Genomic DNA, 6,060 nt, shown 5'->3' on the forward strand with positions numbered 1-6,060 from the left:
GATTCTGTAGATTGCCCCCATAAGCCAAAATAATAGCTTTTTAAATCTGAAGTCTGTAGATAGCCTGCTCCAGTACCTTGCCCGCATGTTATTTGCTACGAAGTACCAATTCACTATCAAGGGAATCGCCCCTGTATTGTGTTCAGTTACCTTACCTTGACAAAGAGATATCTCTGAGAGTAATGAGTAAAATATGTTTAAGCCAAGTCAAATGGGTGAAACCCAGGGGAGCTGTAGGATGAGGCCCAATACAGGTCACCTGTTAAGATTAAATAGATCATTTTTCTGATAAAATTTTGATATTTTATTTTAAGGATAAGATTGTGCCATATATCACTTTTCAAAAATTCCCTATATGTCATATTCATGTTGATCTACTTTTTGTATCCTTTAACTGGAACAACCTCTTTATCTATCAGGAAAAATGCACATGCCCGGGAGTAAGACCTCACATGTCCTTTGTAGTTCAATAAAAATATTAATTCATTGTCCTGCAATAAGCATCCTCTTTTTTGAGTCCAAATTTGAGTTGGTTCCCTGGGCTTTTTACAGGATAGATATGATAAGATTACATTTTGGCAAATTTATCCCGCTACCACTTTTAAATTTCATGTTTCCTGTCTACTCAGTGTTGGACAGATTTGGCAATAATCTCGTTAAGTCACATTAAAAAATTGTATGTGAAATTGATGATATTTTGTTCGTTGTGCATGTGTGCTATGCCATATATGATATGGAAGTTATAAGGATGAATAACATACTCCTCAGTATGGTAATGGTCGATATTGTTTGAATGTGTCAGAAAAAGATTTGTATGATAAATGAATAAAAATCTTTGATACAAAAAAGTTTTTTTAAATCACTGAATTCCTTATAATGTGTAGGTGGCGATATTTGAAGGAAATTTAGTTTTGCTGTATCCACGGTTATTTAATATATAAAATAAATACTTGGGGAATATTTATATATGCTAACTGATGTATAGAAGTGTTCACTGCTGAATGATTACAAGGCATGGTTTCACAAAATTTTATACCGGTGAACTAAGATGGTTGGGCTGAGTCGTCATTAAGCCCCATGAAATAACAACGACATAGTTCTTCTATAGACAGTAAAATGAAGGCATGGATAAACTTTCAGTTTTTGTTTTTGTTTTTTTTTTTGCTATGTTGCATGATAATTTGTGCCATTTTCACAACAATGTAACAATAAGCGGAACTCGATTGACCCTTATGGCCCATGGGAGCCTTGTTCCTTTAAGACACTTTTGCTAGTGTGTATGGTAACAAAGATTAGAGTCCAATATGTCAATATACAATATCTTGTATCCTTGAAATACACAACTACAATATTCATTATACTGCTAATACTAGTATTATACATTTCTTTATGTTGAGGTAGCCACCAGCTACTATAAAGGAAACTCGCCTCAAAATGACTTTCGCTGTTCACAGGGCAGTGAACCCAACAAATAAATAAACAAAACAAAATCCTTTAAAGATTCATACATAGTCATATACCATCAGTTTTACCATTATGTTACCACACTGTCCGAGTTTAGCTTATGTGGCCCAAAGGGCCGGTTAGCTTTTGTCATGGCAGGATGTACGTAAGTCTTCTGACTGTCAACTTTTTCTAAAAAAATGTCGCTAGTCATGAACAAGTCCGTAGAATTTGGTCGGAAGCATCCTTCAGTGAATGGGGAACCAATTTGGTATAAATGCTGGGACTGTTCCGCCAAGACCCAACAGAGAATGGGGGAAATATTTCTTTAAAATCTTTTTACTGAAGGATCCTTAGGTGAAGGGGAACTGCTATTTTATAAACAGTGAGACAGTTTTATTGTATTAACACAAGGTCATGGATTGGTAAATTATAGAAAAGATAGTTTGATAGAGATGAGGTTTTGGCATTGAAATAATAGAATTATCCACTGATTTAGGGGCAATTTCAGGCTACTTTATTAAATTTTTTTTATTAAAGTGCTTATTCAGTTAAAAAAAATTTAATTGTTTGCCGTGTTTATTGCCCTATGAACAGCAACGGTCGTGTTGAGGCGGGGTCTCCTTGTAGTAGTTGGTGACTTGCCATTCAGAGCAATCAGGGTAAAGTGTCTTGCCCAAGGACACAACCACGATAACAGACTGGCCTGTTTCTCAAACAGACACGAGTTGGAAGCGTTGAACTACACACCTCTGACCTTCAACTGAGGTGAAGTAATATATGGAGTTATCACGGGCCCAATACATAACAGGTCTATTTATATCAAAGTAATGACGTTTCATCAATCTTAATTTTCCAAATAGGTAGGTCTATTACAAGACTGATACATCATCTTGACATCAATTATGTTGTATAATCATATCGGAGGTCACCATTAACAAAGTTTGTATCCGAGACATGCATTACTGCATACCAGGAAAATAAATTTGTAGATCGTCTCTTCGAAGAAGAGCTAATGTTGTCACCCGGCGGCGGTGTCGGCGGCGGCAGCGGCGGCGTTGGTTTTCCAATATTAACATTTTGGAGCAAGTGTTGAAAGGCATTGGCACATCACTTTATAATTGTACTTGGGTGCTAATATTTGACATTTGAATTCCGTCAAGTACACAATCTAAATATTGTTTATCCAATATGCAAAATAAATAATAATTATAAAGATCTAGTTTTATTATTTATTGACGAAAATTTGCGAGACGAGCTATGCTTTTTTTTACCACAGCTCTTGTTAAATAAAGAAAATCACGATTTTTTTTTTCTGCGATGAAGCTTTGAAAATAATACTTAAAACTTTGTTCTGGGTAACCTTCAATTTTTTACAGACCACCATACCAGCTTTTAACATAATCAATCATCAAAGTGGCACTAAATGAATATACTGTTTTAGGGTTTTAGCTCGCCTACGTCATGGTGCGGTGTCTTTTGTATGGCATCTGTCTGGCGTCAACTTTTTTCTTTAAATGACTTCTTCTTATAAATCAAAAGTCCTTTATGCTATCTGCCTGGTAGGTTCCTGCAACAGAACCCCGCAAAGTTTAAAAAAGAAATTACCTTGGCCCATATTGAAGGGCACAAGGGTCAAATTTATTAAAACAATTTCTTCTTTTGATTTAAAAGGCCTAGAGTCATGCCATTCGGCATGAAGGTTCCTTAGATGACATGCAATAATGTTTTTGAAAAGAAATTTCCTAGTTGACACAAAAAGAAATAACCTTGACATAAATTCAAGATCACATGTCAAATTTGTAAAAAAAAAAAAAAATCTGAAAGGATTTCTTCTTATGAACTAAAACCCGTAGAATAAAGTCTTTTCTATTAACTGGAAGGCAGAGACTCCTCAAAGAAGTGAATACCGGGTGATGGCTGCAGGCCTATTGGGTCTCTTGTTTAGGTCACCTGAGACAAAGACTCAAATGACCTCGCCGTGTGCAGCCTCACAATTGGGGATGCGGTATTGTGAGATATGGGGAGTCGGCACCGAAGCGTCAAGGGGACCGACAAGGCAAGCAAAATTACTCGCATCTGTTTATAAACAAATCTATTTTACTTAAAATGATCTACACGGGTTGAAGGAATGTTTCAGTGGCTGAACTGTCTAAAATATTTAGTGCAATTCCCTGCTGAAGGTGCAAACACTCGTGGGCAGTGTCAATACTATGCTGAATTCGCTATGCATGCGAACATTTTCTTCAAATATATGTATCTGTATTACATGTTTGTAGAATAGGATTTCCGCATCTTAGAAAGTAATTTAGAGTTGCGCGATATAATTCAAGTAATGGTTTTATGTTAATGTCGTTTTTAGGTAGTAAAGTGTTATTTTTATGGCGAAAAATCAATGTTGGTATGGTTACGGTTAAGGAGAGTAATGGGATTTCACGTTGTTTCATGTCAAACTCCAGATGTCTATATTGCAATTTGGGAAGAAAAAACAGGATGGGGGCTAAACTATAGCCTAGTGACGGAAACATACTTAAAATCAATTTCATCAAATATTTAGGAAGTTAGCGTATTATGTGTCAATTATATATATAAAAAAAAAACAGGTCCTTAGTACAGTCCTGAAAATTATAGGCCAATGCCATTAACCTTTGTTTTCTGTAAAATCCTAGAGTACATTATAGTATCCAACTGACAACCATAGCATCCTGTACCCACCCCAACACGGTTTCTGATAATTGAGATCATCTCTAAGGCGTTTGACAGAGTGAATCATTCTCTACTCTGTCTCGAGCTTAGATACTTTGGAGTAAATGATAAAGTCAACACCTGGATAGAAAGTTTACAATCAGACAAAGCACAGTCTACTTGTGACATCTTATACACTTTTCTTTATGAGATACCGTATAAAGTATATAAGATATCGTATATAATATATAATATAATATAATATATAAGATAGCTTATAAAGAACGAGACTCTCGTGAGATCGGCAAAACCGAGAATGCTCTAGTGTTGGAGATATGATAAAGAAGAAAAGACGCAAGGCTTGCATCATTTTTCAAGGTCATGCATGACCTAATGGCCGTAAATAAAATTAACTCATTCCACCGAACCGTTTCACTTTGTTTTTTTTACATGTATCATGTCGAAACCACATTGCTTTCCAAAACCGTAACCCCAGTACCCTCACTGATTCTTCTGGATACAAATAATATTTTACCACTTAAAGGCGTCATTAACATGTATAATTACTTCCTAAGATGCGGAAATCCTATTCTGCAAACATGTAATACAGATATATTTGAAGATATATTTTGCATGCATAGCGAATTCAGCATAGGTATTGACACTGTCCACGAGTGTTTGCACATTCAGCAGGGAACTGCACTAAATAATTTAGACAGGTAAGTCACCGAAACATTCCCTCAACCCGCGCACATCATTTGAAGTAAAATAGTTACGTTTAGAAAAAGATATGAGTAATTTTGCTTCCCTTGCTGGTCACCCTGCCGCGTCGGTGCCGACACCCCATATCCCAAAATACCACATCCCCAATTGTGAGGCTGCACACGGTGGACCTATTCTAATAGCCTTTTGTCCTTTACCATCCAACCATCCGTCTGTAAAAAAAATACATTTTCTTCCTCTCAATACCCTGGAGAGTGGAGGCCCAGGGTCATTAGAATGCTGGGATAAAGAGCGACCGAATTTGTTCAAATGTGGGACCTTAACTTACTTTGAAGGTCATATACTAGTATGTCAAATCTTAAAATCTTAAAATAACAACGTTTTGTTAATTATTAAAAGGCATAGGGCTATGATACTGGAAGGATGAAAGGCTACCAAGTTTGTTCAAATGAATTACCATGACCTACTTTCAATGTCTCATGGATTTAATGTGTTAAAATATTCAAATTAGTGACCTTGACCTATTCGCAATATCAGAGGGATCAAATGTGTTCAATTTAAGAAAAAAAAAACACTTAATAACTCGATAACCAAGGAGTCAAGGGTCATGATCTTGTACAATTAGCATGTTGGGATAAAGGGCTACAATGTTTGTTGAAATTTATGACATTGACCTACTTTCAGAGTCACAGGGGTCAAGTATGTTCAAATATAAAAACATCCCAACAAAGAAGAGGCCTAAGTTCGAAATTAATGACCTTGATCTACTTACTAGGTCAACAGGTACAAATGTGTATAATATTAAATTTCTTCTTCTCAATAACCATAGAGCAGTGGGTCATGATATTAAAGAACAAGCATGCTGGGAAGAACAATATCTACTTTTAATGTCAGAAAGTAATATTTTGACCAAATCTGGTCTGAAGGATCCCTTGGTGAAGGGGAACCAATTGTGTACAAACTGTATATCCGGCCATCCAGGGGTCCAGTGGGAACCAGTAAAGAAAATATAGAAAATCTTTGAAATCTTTCTTCTGTCGAGATGTAGAGTATTGGCCATAATCATGGCGATATCCATGTGAGCGATACAGGCCCTTCTGGTGCTCTTTTTACAGTCTTACGACTTACAGGAGATGATCTATATTCTAGAATATTCTGGACGATAAGAGTGAGATAAGAGTATTCCCTTGCTCTGCCATGTTTTCTATA

The sequence above is a fragment of the Pecten maximus genome, chromosome 15, assembly GCF_902652985.1.
Source record: "Pecten maximus chromosome 15, xPecMax1.1, whole genome shotgun sequence".
In the NCBI taxonomy this organism is placed as follows: domain Eukaryota; kingdom Metazoa; phylum Mollusca; class Bivalvia; order Pectinida; family Pectinidae; genus Pecten; species Pecten maximus.